This window comes from Galleria mellonella, unplaced genomic scaffold, assembly GCF_026898425.1.
Source record: "Galleria mellonella isolate WM207_F2 unplaced genomic scaffold, CSIRO_AGI_GalMel_v1 utg133, whole genome shotgun sequence".
Lineage (NCBI taxonomy): Eukaryota > Metazoa > Arthropoda > Insecta > Lepidoptera > Pyralidae > Galleria > Galleria mellonella.
This window is the reverse complement of record NW_026441990.1, coordinates 2,332,949-2,350,950: the sequence shown is the minus strand read 5'-3', so window position 1 is coordinate 2,350,950 and position 18,002 is coordinate 2,332,949. Positions and strand designations below refer to the sequence as shown.

The window sequence follows — 18,002 nt, the reverse complement described above, 5'->3', positions numbered from 1 at the left end:
GACGTGTAAATAGAACGACGTTTTAATTGTGAATCAAAGAAACATCAGCAAATATGAGACGATCGATCAAAATAAATTGTAAAATAGGAAATAAGTTAATTTGCGAATTAACGCAAAATCACAGAGAATTTTTTTACTAAATAAATTTAGTAACAAATCTAAACATTAATTCAATTAATCTATTAATTATTCGTTTGTTGACAAGTTCATTAAATTCTATTGAAACAGGATCTATCTATTTCTCTTATATCTATGTCCTAGAGGAGAAACCACCTACGTTAAGGTCTCGCTAGTTCAGGATCATTGTAATCAGCTGAGCGGCTTACTCGGTGGGCCGAGCGCTGAATCAATCACGCGCTTCCGAGAATAACGGAGCGCGTACCTTACTTTCTTCGCCGACTCAAAAATTTCGTAATTAACTGTTTTTGCGAATATGCGGCGGTTTGCTGACCGGTTGTAGTAACCTTTTGTGCACTTGCACGTCGTTAGGGTTGTCAACCGATCAAATGCGCAATAATCGAATTTCGAAGTGTTCGACACATTTTTGAATGCAATTTTGTACCTACGATTTGCCTCTGTTTTATTTTATTTATTTTGTTATGTTTCAGTTTATTATTATTGTTTTAAATATTGTAACTGAAATATTATGTAGTATTGATATTTTTGCAAGTATGTTTTGTGGTATCTGTGGCTCATCTAAACCGATTTTGATTTTATATTTTGCAATCGATGAGATTTAAATTTTTTTATGGTGATGGATGAATTATTTTTTACAAAGCAGAACTTTGAATTTATATAATTGTTTTAAATCTACAATCAATAGTTTTAATCTCTTTCATATATGCATATTCGAGACTCTTAATTGTACACATGTATGAATGTATTTTACCCATATCATAGAGTATTATTATTTCTTCCATACTCATAACGTATTACGCTACCCGTTATTGCAAAAATGTGTGCCAGAACAATGATAGATAAATACATATAACATTAAGTTTAATAGAAAGGCCGCGGTAGAGACAAAGCTGGCACGACTCGCCCAGTGACCTCGGACCTTGCGCGGTCATACATTCTGCTTGAAATGTTTGTATTGATAACATAACTACCACGAAATCTTAGATCATATGCTTCTTGATCTCGGTGAACTCTTGGCTGACGCTTATTTTTATTTTTTTACGAAACAAAGCGCGCCCTTTTTGCCTCTTGCTAGCACTAATTATAATATTTTGATATCTTTATACACAAGCACCCATTGACGAATCGAATTATGGCTAGTAGAATCCAAATAATTATGTTCCAATTCTTCGAAGTAACACAATATATTAAATATTTCACTGAAAATAATAGTACAAATAATTATAAAATGTCATTAGACAAACAGAATTCATATTTCCGGACGAATGGCTGGCAACATTCGGCACCCCGCCATCTTGCCCGAGGCAATACGACCAATCGAAGAGTGTTCTTTATTCAAAATCTACTCACAGATTGCAATTTTATTTTTCTATTCATAGAGTTTTATTGTATTCAATAATAATTGGCCAGTACTTACAAATTTATTCAAGGGCCTTTTGAAAACTGTTGAAAGCAATTTGTACATTATATACCTATATAATATATCGGACCAACTACAAAACAACGAAGATACTGTTTTTGTTTCTAATTCTAAAAGTGATGGTAAATCTAACAATATAATTAAGTACACGCATTGCTTTTAAGTACAGGAAAGTATTTATGGAGTCTAGATTTAATTTAAATTTATCTATTAAGTAGAAAATAAAGAATATAATAAAAAGGAATGCTTATTGATTAATATGCACTTATAGATATACTAGTTGACTTGGTAATATATTATCACCTACCACTACTTATTAGGTTCATTTTTGTTTATTGACAAAATTTACCAAATTTCATTAAAATCGTTCGAACAGTTCTGGAGATTAGCATGCGCTAACATCGTAACATACAATTTTTATATAAAAGAGTAAATAAATGAAAGTGTGGCTTATTGAAAAAAATATTTCAATAAGCCACATCACTTACATTTAGGCTACAAGTGATAACAATTTAATGTATTATAAAAGAAAAATTACATATGTATATATATTTTTTTTAAACGAGCATGCGGCTCACCTTTTTGTAAGTAACTACCGCCGCCCATGATCACCCACAACACTAAAGGTATTGCAGGTGTGTTGCCGGCCTATTCGTTTTAAAAAAAAAAGGAATATGCTCTTTTCTTGAAGGTTATGTTGTCGTATCGGTTCGAAAATAAAAAAAAATAAAGGCTAGTTGTGTTTCGATCAGTGTCATGGAAATTAAAAAAAAATGCTAAATCAGCTTAAAGTTCCTACAGAAGCAGCGACACTGATTTTCAATTACCACATTAGCAACATGTCCGACCCATCAAGAGCAAAAATTAACATTTTAGGTATCATTTTTTTTTAATGGATGATAATCAAATAGTAACCCTGATTGCGCTAACGGTATACGCTGGCGGAACATCAGAGAGAGACGATTTGTGAAAATGAAAAGACAGATCAGTTAGTCCATCGTGATGAATACACCTGGGATTCTGCACTATAGTTTCCAGTAGGTAACTTCTCCCACTAGGTAACATATAAGGTAGGGGGAAAGGGATTGTTAGCAATGGAGACTGGAAATCCCATTGCTGGCAATATACCTAACCAGGTCGACCTCCTCGCGGTTTTCCATGGAAACTGATGATCAACTGGCCTATTTTCATTCTCATGGATCACCCTTTACTGGTACTCCGCCAGCGTATCCCGTTAGCGCAAGCGGAGTTACCAATCCATTTTCATAGAACAAAAAAACATATAAGATAACAAAAACATATTAAGTATAATCAAGACTATATATAATATAATATAATTTTACCTTTTGCTGTTAAATTGGTTACACAGGTTACACTCTGGGTTTGTTGCACGCGTCCGTGTAGCCTTACTTCAGATTGCAGCTGAAAATCAGTGTTTTGCTTTTAAGCAAAAGTATCACTGAGCTTGTAGCCTTTTTGGGTCACTGCGACACACTTGGTGAAAACATATCTCCAATATTCATCTTTTGATTTATATTTGAAAAAATGTAAATAATCAGATTGTATAAATTTATTTATTAATTTACGTGTGTCATAAATGGCTCAAATAAAGTGTTTATCTATCTATCTATCTATCAAGACATTAAGATTGTAGATGGCGAAATAATATTATTAACTATGGCTGTACGCTGTACAGTTATATCACAGTACTATTTTTATATATTACATATATAATATGAAAAAACTTTTCTCAAGCAAGTGGGTAGATATTTACATATGTACTCAAACCCCCTGAGGCACTGAGGCCTGTGAGGCTCCGATCACGAAAAGACCCCACAAGGGTGACTAAATAACGGATATTAGCGAAACTGAACGGATTTAGAAATCGATCACGTTCTAACGTAGTGGGTGTGTTGCCATTTATGAAAAAATTTTTTTGCAAATTTAATTATAAATTCATAACGTATTAGTGATCAGCCCTGTCTTTGCGCGGATAAATAGAAAGATAAATTAGTATTTTATATTAGCTTTCACAGACGACCCTGCTTCATATGTTTTATTAATGGATGACAATAGAATGGTAACCCTCCCTGCGCTAACGGTATATGCTAGCAGGGCACTATAGGTGAGAATGAAAAGGCTGGTCATCATCAGGTTAGCTCATCGTGATGAATACACCTGGAATTCAATATGACGGTTTCCAGAGAGTAACACACCTAGGAACAGAGGAATAACACCTGAGTCCTCAGGAATGGCAACGCATGGGGGGTATCATGGGCGAAACAGTATACTCTATTATATCCATTGTACTGCTCAATAGGCGATGGTGGGCCGTCAAAAAAAATAAAAACGATAAAATAAAAATAATGTCTTTTTTGTGCGAAGCCGGGTCGGACCACTAGTTGTAAAATGAAAAAAATTACGGTAGAGATTTGTTATAGAAGGAAAAAGGTAGTGCTTAAATGCTAAACCTTTAAAAACAAAAACTGTGAATGTTTGTAAAGATATTTAAACGGTTAGATTTTAATAAGTTTGTTGTTCAAGCACGCTCAAACGACCGAATGGATATGAATGAAATACGATATACACATAAACAATATATAGATTAACAACTTATCTGATCCACATGAAGATTGTCATATATGCACCTAACGTATTTTAATATTTATGTAATTATATAACGTAATTTTTTTATATTTTTACTATTGTACGCCCGTAGTGGGTATACTGTGTTGTACACCATATTACCTACCTATCAACCTGTAATTACCACACTATGCACAGTAAAGAATTCATTCATTCATAGAGAAAGACGTAAGCTATTCATATTTTTATCTAATTTTTTTATAAATTATATCAACATCATCATTTCAGCTATTATTCGTCCACTGCTGGACAAATAATGAATGAAAATTATACATACATACAACAAATATTTAAGCTATCAAACTCTTATACTTGTATATGTAATAATTCATTTAATAATATGTAAAGTTGTATTTAGATAGATAGATAGATACTCTTTATTGTTTCCTCCAAAAGGTAATACAATAGTAAACTTATTATAAATACAAATAATTACAAGAAATAATCACAATGAGAAAACAATGAGAGACCTTATCGCTAAAAGCGATCTCTTCCAGTCAACCTTTGGATTGAGAGGAATAATTATAAACAGTTTGATCGGAGGCACGATGAAAATTCTATTATTTAAAAATTTTATATTTAATGAAAAAGAATGGGTAAGTTATACAAATGTGCTCAACGAGCCGTCCTCACAAACAATACAGCACGTACCGAGTTCACTCGAATGATCACCAATCGCGAGTCGACTGGAATACCTATTAATTAGATTGGCGCCTAAGGGTGGGGCAGTACTGTACCCATAGGTACTCGAATAGAAATCGTTTAATGCAATCGAATAACTTCTTAATGCTGTGTACGAGTCTCGCTTCATGAGATAATATTAGCTTGAAACAAAAGATTAAATTTATTAAGATGTTTTTTAAACAAATCGGGGCGTAACTCAATGTTATAATATACCCAAAATACCAATCAAAAACTCTTTAATTTATTAACAAAATTAAAATATGCATAAAGTATTATTACAGAATTTGTAACACAATTTGTGTATATCGATGATGAAATGATGATGTACAATATACGTTCAAATACATTTTATACATGTTTAAAATAGGTATATCCGAAATAAACGCTCATTTTATATCTTCATATTTTATTATAAATTATATTATACCTAATTTAGAGTATTAACTGTATTTTAAACTTAAATTTTAAGAGATTCGTGTCATAAAACTTATTTATTTTCATACTAAAATTATATTAGATGTCATGTTGTAACGAATAAATTAAAAATAATTGTACGTTGTTCTTGTCGAGTCGGACGAACCTATAGGTACTTTAATTAATTTGTGTTGACAGGTTTCCAAATAAATGGCCGCTTCTGAGTGAGAGTGTAACAAGCTACATATTATGACTGTTAGTAAATCGTCAAATTAAATTGATGTCCTAAAAAAACTAGTAAATCCGCTCATAAAAAGTAAAAGTTGTGTATCTAATATTTTATCTTGAAAACGTTATAAATTGGTTTTATTTAAATTATTTCTAGGTCTAAATATCACTTGTGTGGAGAGAAAGGATTGTTAGTAATGGGGATTAGTAACCCCATTGCTAGTTTTTTTTAATGGGTTAAAATGATTTGGTAACCTCGCCTGCGCTATCGGTATACGCTGGCGGGGCACCAGTAGAAGATGGTAAGTGAGGATAAAAGCAGGACAATAAGCCTATCGTGAAGAATTTCACGAGAATTAATCACTTTGGTTTCCAAGGGGAAACGCGTGGAAATCGACCTGATAGGGTACATTGCTAGCAATAGAGCTGTTAAACTCCATTTCTAGCAACCTCTTTCCCCCGCCCCATTGTTAGTAATATACCCTGTCAGAACGACCTCCCTGTAAGTCATTATACTTAATGCCTCGTGAATTCTTCATAATAGGCTAATCGACCTACCTTTTCATCCTCACCTACCATCCCTCAATAATTCTCCGTCAACGTATACCATTAACGCGAGCGTGATCACTATTCAATGTCCGTCTTTAAAAAAAAACTATCGCATATTTTATAATTTTACACCTATTTTTCCAAAATAATTGGATTATTATGCACATTTATAGGGAAAGATAAGAACTAAGACCCTTATTCATAAAAACGTCAACTGTCTAGTGAGACAGACATTACAGACAGACAGTAATTCAATAGCTAAAATAGGTTAGTGTACCTATTGAATTTCAATAGTCAATTTAAACTAGTCAATTTCAAGTTAAATTTCTAATTAAAAAAAAAACGAACAAAACAATGTAATAGTTAAAATAGATTTTTTCATTTTTTCAGTTTTTTGGAATGAAGGGAGTAAAAATCAAAACTGCGAATGTTTGTGAAGATATTTATACGGTTAGATTTTGAGAACTTTGTTACACAAATAAACTATATGAATTCGAATTTCGGTACACAAATAAACTATATACAGATCAATGACTTATCAGATCCTCATTAATATTATCATAAACGCACCTAGTATTATGCATAGAGAGAGAGACTTATAAGCTATTCGTATTTTTTAAAATTTATTGTACATACAAAAATATCTAAACTATCAAACTCTTAACCCCCCTGTATATGCAGTAATTCATTCATTAATGTAAACAATTATTTCATGAAAAAGAATAGGAAAATTACATAAATGTGCTCAACGAACCATCCTCACAACAATGTATAGTACGTACCGAGTTCACTCGAATGATCACCAATCGCGAGACGACTGGAATACCTATTAATTAAATTCGCGCCTGAGGGTGGGGCAGTAATGTACCCATAGGTACTCGAATAGAAATCGTTAAATGCAATCGAATATTGTATACGAGTTTCGCGTCATGAGAGAATACTATTGTGATGCGGTGAGGTTTTATTTTCCTAATCTTGTACTGGTATATTCTTTATGTTATTTGTATTTTACGACATTGTCGAGTTAAAAAAAATGGTGACACATCGTATTGTATTATTAGAAAATTACATGCGGTTGAAACGAATTGTATATCCGAAATAAATATGTATTTATTTTATATAATCGCATTTTAATATAAACTAACCGTTTCCCGCGGTGCTACCCGCTCCTAACTGTGTAGTTCCCATATATCATTCTCATTGGAACTCTTCATGAATCCGGTCTTGTATTATACACTTAAATTATAATTACGTACCTAATACCTTTATAAGGTTTCAACCAATTCAACTGATCGGTAATCTTTAGAATTTCATATGTGATTTTTTAGATTGATATAACTTTTTTATTTATGAACCGATTGAAATAAAACTAACACTAAATATTAAGTCAAGTAAACCGCAACGCAGTAGTGAAAACCGCGTTCAAATTAGATAAACCAACATACAGGCAAAAATTTTAAAAATTATTGTTTTGGGTTCTATTGCGTTCATTAAAGCTCCCCTATGATAGTTTTCTTAATGTACAGTCAGCGACCAGTTACCATTTTATTATATGTATTGATTGATTATGTTATACCTAATATAGAGTGTTAAGTTTAAAATAGTTTAAACGCTATTTTTGAGAGATTATATTAGATATCATGTCGTAACAAATAAATTACATACGTACATTAATTAATTTGTGTTGACAGGTTTCCCAATAAATGACCGCTTCTGAGTGAGAGTGTACATCTACATATTATGACTGCTAGTAAATCGTCAAATTAGGCGTCATTTCTCTATACTTATCTCTTAATCTATTATTTTAATTTAATAGTTTCACAAAATTCCTATTTTATGGAATATCATAAACTAATTTAATAATAATTTGTACCTAAATTTAATAGAAATATAATTTAGCCTTTAGAATACAAATTTTAATTTTATAAATTCGTTTAGATTGTTGATTGGTTAATTAATGGTCGCTCAGAATCGGTCCCATTATCTGTGGTACCATAAAATTTGCGATTATACATAACACAGTTTCTCGATCGGTACTCGATCTCGTTTCGAAACAAATGGTAAACCCAATAAAAAGGGTCACAGTCACACCACACATCGAGTATCAATCGGTAAGGTCGAGAGCACATGGTTACCCCGAGGGCGGTTCGCCCGCCCTCCGGCAGTCAGCCGTGAGCACGCGACGCGAGCGATCGTAAATACGATTACGATTTCGCGATTTTCTATCGATATAATCGATCATAAAAGTTGCTTATTTTAGATATACTAATTTTTTAATACACATTTATAATCAAGTAGTGTATTTGTGCTTTATATAAACCTATATTCACTGTTAAATTATTATATATAATCAAAAAAATTCCATTCGCTAGCAACAAGTTTATAATTATTTTACAACTACAGTAACGGTATTAAGAGTTAAATGGTCTCTCTAATCAAAAAAATCATAACACAATCTCAATAAAATAACCATATGTATTTAACACAAAATCCTTATTAATAACTCTGTTCCGTTAACTGATAGATAATTCGTTAACTACCATTTTGATTCTTGTAATTTTTCTATTCAATAATAACCGTTTTAATTTGCCGTGTTGAATCGATTTATCGAGTTTATTTGCCGGTGCTATCGAGTAGTGGTGTTATAATCGATTCCGCATCATTTTGTCGACACATCGATTTCGTTAGAATTCCAATTATTTAATTTGTTTTTGATCGACTTCTTATGATCGTAATAAATTGCTGTTGTACTTGCTTTTTAATTATCTTTCATTCACTAATTGTATTAGTAATATATGGTAGATATAAATATAAGATACTTCATTTAAATAGATACTTTATATTTATTATAATTACACATGATTAATCTAATTTATACGTTACAATTTCTAAATTCATTTAAAATCTCGTATCGATTATTCGATCTTAAAATTATCGATATAAAGACGGGCATGATATGTTATAAATATATAAAACTCCAGTAGCCGAGATACGGCAAGGTAGCAATTTAAAAAGCAATCACTAACCGATTGTGGTGGTACTCGGCCGCCTTTTAAGGGACCGCTAATAATTATCGATATTCATTATTCGAATATCCATTTGCATATTGTTTTGTCGTTAGCTTTCACCTCACTATGATAAATTGATAAGTTTTCATAAAAAGAATTAGTCCAATACCTTTAAAAATGATCAAACTTTTAAAGCTAAACATTTGTTTGGTACATTTTTACTATTCTATGATTCTTTCTGTCTCTAATAATGTATTCCTCATTTCCTCTGTTAGCTCTAAATTCTCATTTCCTCCATATATCAGGATTTTGTGGCCATATAGGCTCTTCAGTACTTTAGACAGCCCTCTTTGTGTTTTTACATCTACCTCTTACCATGAGTTTCTCAAGGTCATTAATATTACTTCAAGTAATGTTTCATTTGAAGTCAACAAAAATAGTTTTAATACCCCAACCAGAAGCGATACCTTTGCATTGGCTGAGCGAAATTTGATATTTTTTTACATTCGATACAGTTTGCCCGTCTTCACTCAAAACTACGAGTAATTTTATCAGAATAAATTCGCTAGTATTTTATTTTTGAGAAATAAAATATTTATAAGATATTAAAAATGAACAAAACCTGTATGGGATTGTTTATGTTCCCTCGTAGATTCTAAATTTCTTTTGTAAATGTATAATGATATTGGTTAAGTCAATAAGAAAATTTTTTATCACATATTATGACTTTGGCCAAGATAAGGTTTTAAATTTGATATATTTAACCTAATACTACATATATATCTGATGCCACTACATATACCCTTTGTTTCCAAAAACTAATGCCTTTATTTTAATATATTTTAATACCAGTTATATTTTACATAGATACCTAATGAATATTTATATATATGTACATTTGATTTTATAACATGTTTTAGGTGAAAAATGTACCATAGAGTTATGTAGAAAAAAAATACAATGTGCATTTGTATCATAGATAAAACAATAGCTTTTTCCTGTGAAGTGTGAATAAAGAATTGGCGCTGGCGTACGTGGACCTGTCTAGTGTGATCGAGGTGCAGGTAATTAGTTTTGATCATTGTGAAACTAGCTTTTTTTATCTGACTTCGTGTGACTACCGTGATAATAATAATAACTTTATATTGTGTAGTAAAAATAATGAAAAATATCGCAGTGGAAAAAGAACTTTATGACTCCATTTAATTTACAGGAGTCATTCATATGGGAAAAAAATATATAAAAAGTACCTTAAGTTCTTTTAGGTTTGTTCTGCAAGATTTATTTTTAATTTGTTGGTATTGTTTAACTGTTATATACTCTAAGCATAATTAAGCATATAAAAAAAAATATTTATTTAAGGAACACCAACAGCATATTGCATTATAACATATAGGTATAACAAACATTAAATATAATACAATATTAATGCACATGCCTATTATAGGTATTCACAGCATTCACTTTAACATAGTTATACAGTGCAAGAAAATGAAGTAAATAATAAAAACAAACATGTAATCCAAGTTGTGAGCAATATCAGAAAATACGATTATGAATGAATTGAATTAAAAAATATAAAAAAAATAATTACAGATTACTATAAATATAATTCAATATTAGACTATGATCCAACTCATACATCGCTAAAAGAACACCTAATATTAATTTACCACAAAAAGAATTCTCCCCGACGGGGAATTGAACCCCGGTCTCCCGCGTGACAGGCGGGGATACTGACCACTATACTATCGAAGACTTACCAAGTGTAGACAAAATTAAAATTTGCTTCACGACTATCATTATTTTTACTATTATACTAAAAATGCAAAGGTCGAAATAAACGACTATTATTCTTAACTATCTATGAATACCCACAGGTTTTTTATCAAAATCGATTCAGAAGGTTAGTTTTAAATGAAATTAGCTGATTTTGCCATGTATGTATTATTTATTATATATCATTATAATTTCTGAATGACATTATACTGTTAATATAAGCTAGCGTGATTCCTATGAGTGATGATAGGTATAAATAAGTCAAGTCAGTCAGCCCATTATGACTAATTCACCAAGTTTTAACCACGTTGCTTTCCATGGGAGACCGCATGAACGTCGACTTGAGTGCAATTGATAACAATGGTGGTGCCTTGCTAGCGTATACCGATATCGAAGCGGGATTGACATCTCATCTTTGCCCATTAAAAAAATTGAATATTTATATAATAAAAAATATATATAAAATTAGATAGTGAGAAATTCGTAAAAATATCAGACAAAAAGAAATCTCCCCGACGGGGAATTGAACCCCGGTCTCCCGCGTGACAGGCGGGGATACTGACCACTATACTACCGAAGACTTGCAAGAACTGTCGAAAGTATATAGCTTATTGTACAAATATATAATTATAGAAAAATATATTTTAAAATTTTAATATTATTATACTAAATATAAAAAAAAATTATAAAGTATTATTATTTTTTATAATTATGATTTAATATAAACATTAGAAATACCGAAACCGAACATACTCGTATATTAAAAATGTCCTTCCTCTTATCTCAAAATTATGATAAAGCATAAATTTTCTTAGATATCTTTAATTTCTTAGGTGCTTATACTGTATACATATGTAGCTCTCTCTTTGCTATTGATCTGTTTCCATTTGTATTATCAGAAATGTCAAAAGGCGATAGTAATATCTGTGTTGTAAGTGTAAATACGAATAATTTAATTCTTCATTAAATATTATATTGACGCCAAATAAACACCTATTGCTAAGCATACAAAACAGGTTACAATAAATTTAAACACTATTGTTAAAACATATTTATAACATTGTGTACAACATAGGTCTTATTCGTCTCATTCGTGTTTCTACCGTGAAGCAGTTGTGTTTGCATGGCTGTGTTTCTGTTTGAAGAGTGGGATATGGCGTGAATTTACAGGGTACAAACAACTAACACCTGCGTCCTCAGGAATGGCAACGCATGGAGGGTATCATGGGCAAAATAGTATACTCTGTTATATCCATGCTACTGCTGTCGCATGCCTATAAGCTGCTGTATGTCTATAAGCGACGGTGACCACTTTCCATCAGGTGGGACGTCAGCTTGTTTGCCATAAAAAATGTGTATTAATATAAAACAAGATAAAACAGACAAACCGGATTTTAAATTACACCTTCAGAAACACAACAGTAAAAATTGCAACCAATTTGGTGCAGCAGTTTTTGCGTTACGCGTTACGTCAGTCAGACAGACAAACAGACGGGAAAAAATTCTAAAAATTATTGTTTTGGCTTCATCATTTTTCAATTAACTTTAAAAAAAAGGACGTTATCAATTCAATTGTATTTTTCATGACTTTTACCTCATAACTCCGTCAATTATAAACCAATTTGAAAAATTCTTAATCTGAAAGGATTCTTAATTGCATACTTACAGATAGTTCTCATTTAAATAATATCAAAATACGTAGAATAGTTTAGTTTCGAAATGAAAATAACTGGTTTTGTCACAAATGAAGTCTGTTTTTTTTTTCCTGTAGAAACACACAAACTTAATTATTTTTAAATATCTCCCATGTACAGACAGCGTCTAGTTACAATTTTATTGTATTAGTAAAACAAGATATACTTTCGCGGTTTTATTATATACAATCAATCAATGTCCCATAAAACAGTATTAAACACTAGTGAAGAGCCCCAATTCGTATGTTAATGAGGCATACATATCGATCAATTTATATCGTGGCTCGACCAATTTATATGGTATTGTGATTGAGATGTAACGTACAGCCGGCTAATACACATTCCTGTATTGATTGATCGGACGTCGATGTAACTGTATATTGTATGCGATTTGACGTATCCGTATTCGATATCAATTAACACGGTGGAAATTGTGTGTAAATACGTTATTTTTAAAGTGTCTATTACGTTGACCCTTCTTTGCATGTTTTTTTTTTTTATTGGTGAAATAAATCAAGATGAAATATCGTTCATATTCAAAATTAAAAGAAAAATAGTTAAAAAATAAATTTGATAGCTCTAGATATTTTTTCTGCAATGGACATAAAAAGGTACCCAAACACGATTAACTTAAAGTGAAATTGTTCTTTTATATAATTTTTGGGCATTCAATGTTATGATGGAAATTTCCACCAGTATGCAAAGAAGGGTTAATTAAAGTGAGAAGTTACGTATGTAATAAAAACAAAATGATGATGATTGCTCCACAAAAAAAAATCGACAACTTCAATCGTAGCAAAACTGAATTAATGATCACCATTATCTTAGCCATTATCTGTCCACTGCTGGAGATAGGCTTTCCCATAGACTGCCATAAACAACGGTCCTGAGCCACCTGCATATCAATCGCAACTATGATGCAGTTATTAAGATTTGACCAATTTTAATGAAATTTCAGTCTTAAGATATATCTTGTTAATTAAAAATGAATATTTCAAATCGGTTTATAAGTGACGGTGTTCTGAGGTAACAAACGTAAAAACAAAAAAGAACAACCTAATTGGGAACCTCTTCCTTTTTAGAAGTCAGTTAAATAGTAAATGACCAGCCCCTAGACAAGTGGCAGACGATTCTATGGATAGAATCGTTAACGCTAACGAGTCCATGAGATAGAAGAAAGTGGTCACATCTGACGTCTTATTCAGAGGAGGAAAGAGATAGTTAAAATCGAAATAATGGTTAATCCGGACCAACGGAATTGTTGGTGGCAATACTCTATCAGGTCGACCTCCGTGTGGTCCTACTAGACCATCGTGAACCATCAACCATCTGAATTCCAGGTGTATTCATCACAGGAGATTAACTAGCCAGCCTTTTCATTTTCACCTATCATCCCTCACTGGTGCTCCACCAGCGTACCATTTGTTTATATATTATTGTTACCATTCCATTATCATCTATTAAAAAGACGTCTTGTCCTTTCGTATGTATAATCTAGGGGCGCGGATATTATTTTTAAATTATTTAAGTACTAATTGTTTTGCCGCAGACAGTCTTTACACCTTTATTTGACGCGTGCAGTGAGTGTCAAAATGGCAATTCGAACTGTGAAATGATCTTCAACTACAACAACATTAAATATCAACTTTAATCCGAGGTAGCTAGATAGATAGTCAAGTGCACCTCTCCATACAAAGGATGCCTACTCCAGATGCCTTTTAACTATAATACTCTTCTTCTTTAATATAATAATAATAATTTTATATAAGTATTATATTAAAGAAGAAGAGTATTATTAATTAATAATTAATATTAATTTTATATAAGTGCTAGTAGTATTATTTTTTTATTTTATTACAAATAGACGTTATTTGCAATTGACAGTAAAGTGTTTATTTATTTATTTGTGTTTTTTATTATTATTTATATATTTGTTATGAAATTATTAATCTCCATTTAAATAAATATGTGAAAAAATTTATAAATATTTACTAATTTTAATGTACCATAAAAAAAGAAATTGAAAACGTGTAAAAGTTTACAATATTTATTTTTGTACAAGAAAGGATATAAATTATTTTATCTACAACAGAACCTACGCAAAGAGGAAAATTGTAAAATAGTAACAAAAACGATGTTTTAAAAAAACCACACAACCAAGTAATTGACATCATCTGGAAAAACTTAAAATAAGAATGATAAAGGGAAAATAGTATAATGTTGTAATATGTACCTAAAGATAAATCATATATGAAACATATCATACAACATTTTTAGAACTACCGTGTTGAGTCATCTTAAATAAATTAAGCTTGAATTATGGCAGTATTCTTCATAACATGTAGGTAAATTGAGTTTATTGAAAACCAAGTTCATAAATATATTTTTAAAATAACATATTAGACATAAGTAGCTTATAATCGTAATATAAAACATATATATTCTTCGTTGCACTTAAAAAAAAAACACAACTATTAGTTGCCAGCCAACCCAATATAATATAGATAATAATGAAAAATGACGATTTAAAACAGCTTGTAAACAAGTCTATATGAATAAATGTAACTTCTATTCTATTTTTTATTTATAAATTTTTATTTAACATAAGCAATTCCAAGTCAACGTAAAAATGTCATGGACGAAGAAATTAAAGAGTTATACATTCTCAATCTCTTTATAGACACCTGAATTACAAAAAAAAAAACAAAGGCAATTCGGTCTCCGACCTTAGCCTGTTCCACAACGGAACAAACGTACTAAAAAAAACAATAGTGATCGGATAAATGTTCTTGAAGGAATACTTCTTCTCGTTCATTGATTTCTATATATTAAAAAATATATTAAAAATCTTAGTCTTCAACCGGCCATCGCATAGTCTTATTAGCATGTACTTACCAACTAATAGCAACAAGAATCTTTTGTTATCAAAACAGCGTTAGCGTTACCGCATCTGACCTCTTCTGACACCATAAAACTGCTTTCTCTATTATAAATAAATAATAAAATAACATGTAATATTTCAAGCACTAAGCGCCGTTAAATATTTTCAATGGACAATCCAGTCCCGGGCCATCTTTGGTCATCTAACATTGTCGAATGACTTGATAAAGTCAACGAGTAATAATTTCAGCAATGTAAACAAATACATTTTGCTTTGCAAAAAATAACGTCTTGAATCGTGAACACAAACATATAATTGAATGACGAGATGTTTCGTAGACACGTTGAAAATATTATTTGAATTTAGAACACGGAATCTTCCATTTTGTTTTGTTAAGAAAAATTACAGAATCCATCGTCACAAAAATAATATGCAGGAGCTTAGATTATATAAATAAAGCATTGAGTGTGAAAAATGGGTCAACTTTTAGTTGACTAAATCGGCTGATTTAATTTTTTTTTTTTCAATATGCCATTTTTTATGTTGTTGTTGTTGGATTACGAAATTCCCAAATCGGCTTTTTTTTAAATTTTAACTGAAAACTATTTTTCTCAGATGACATAAATATACAAATGTACGTATTGTTTATAAATTTATATTTACGTATTAATAAAAATGGCGGCTATTATTAGTGATATAAAATCTATATTATCTATTATATAATCTTAGAAGATATAAGGAGTAAATTATTTGACTGTACGAGTCTAAAATCTACTCTAAACTGATACAAAGAGTATATTATTTTATTATACGACCAGATGGTTTATCACAGATTTCTTATTTTATTTTCTTTATATTTTTTTTTTATGATTGTGCCGCAGTAAGTCGACAAACAGCCGATAGTAAATCATTCGGACAACTGACTCTTGCGACATCACGTTTTTGAAGGTGACGTGTACCGTTGTTAGACTTTTTATGTTTGTACAACTGCGGATGTATTACATTTTTGTTACTGGTAGCAATTTAGAATCAATATATAATCATTACTAGCTATCCGCCCCGGCTTCGCACGGTTTCTTTAAATACAAAATATAATTGCTACGTAACTTGTTGATAGTGTGTTTTCTGTGAGTGATAGGAATTTATAAACGATTGACGATTTTTTTTTTATTTCTTACAAAAAAAATCAAAGCTTTCTCCTTTATAATATTATCTTAAACTATTTTTACCTGCCACTTCGTCCACATGACCGGGATATGTTGATGGACTTGGATAAAAAGCAGCCTACGTTCGTCTTAATCCCACATACGACATTTATTTTATGAGTATTGGTTGACAAACAAACAAACTCACTTTCATATATATAATATTAGTAAGGATAATAATACAGAATATAAAATCAAAATCTTTTGCATTCTTTTTAGGAATATTCTATCATAGAAACTGAATATTATTTCTAACTAGCGACCCGCCCCCGCTTCGTACGGGTTCTTTACAGAAAATACAAAATAGCCTATGTCCGAGGAGATGTAGCTTTCGGTAAAATTGGTTGAGTAGTTTTTGAGTTTAATTCTATGCCATCATACATTTTTCTGTAGGCATATATATAGCATACACAAGTACATAAACATTGATACATTACCTAAACTTTCGGACCCCTTCAGCTCGGATGCGAGGCGCGGAGCCCGGTCAAATCACGGCGACACAAAATTAATTTCGTTACGCATAATTTTCATTTAAAAAAAAATCCAAATCGGTTTAAAAAAAATACAACCGAATTGAAAACTTTCTTTTTAAAGGTAAGATTATAAAAAAAAAAACTCAATATTACAATAATGAAGTAAAAAAGTGGGTAATAATAGAGCAACTAGTCGAGGATGCTTAATATGACCTATGGCACCCGAGTGCAAAGGTTGCAGTGCATTATTTATTGAAATATCTATATTACCTCTATTTGAATACACATAAATGTATTTATCATCGTGTAATATTATGACTTACGAATACAATAATAAGATTTATTTTGTTACTAGCTTTTACTCGCGACTTCAACCGCGTGACTAGGATAAAAAGCACCCTATATCATTCTCTGTCCCATATAGTACTTTGTATACCAAATTTCATAGTGATTGATTAAGCTATCAAGGTGCTATAAGGAAACAAACAAACTCACTTTTATATTTATAATATCAGTAAGGACTCGAGTGAGATTTGATTTTAAATTATTGCTAACGCTATGTTACCATATGTGTATGCGTGTTGTGTTAGGTGAAACAAATTCTAATTTTTTTAATTTATTATTATATTAAATTGTTGGTTGATTATCTGTATGTTGATTCAAATATAGAATATTTAGTTTTTAAACCAAAATTATAAAAAAGAACTGTTTTTCTTCTTTTTTTAATTCTGTATATTCATGTTGCCTATTCATTTAAAACTTCCTACGCTTGGTTTAAGGTTAAATGTATTGCATAGAAATAATTAGAATTTGATTGAAACCTATTCGAATTCCATTTTTAAACAACACCCACAACAGACAATCATTTTATTTTTTATCTGTT

At 30.9% G+C, this 18,002-nt stretch overlaps 1 protein-coding gene and 2 non-coding genes across 3 annotated transcripts in view; 1 reads left to right on the top strand and 2 right to left on the bottom strand.

Moving 5' to 3' along the window:
* Positions 1 to 18,002, top strand: part of LOC113511179 (transcription factor AP-2-epsilon) — a 60,598-nt gene that overhangs the window by 13,135 nt on the left and 29,461 nt on the right.
* On the bottom strand, positions 10,774 to 10,845 carry Trnad-guc (transfer RNA aspartic acid (anticodon GUC)). The gene has a single exon. It is a non-coding gene; the product is annotated as a tRNA-Asp (tRNA).
* Positions 11,375 to 11,446, bottom strand: Trnad-guc (transfer RNA aspartic acid (anticodon GUC)). The gene has a single exon. It is a non-coding gene; the product is annotated as a tRNA-Asp (tRNA).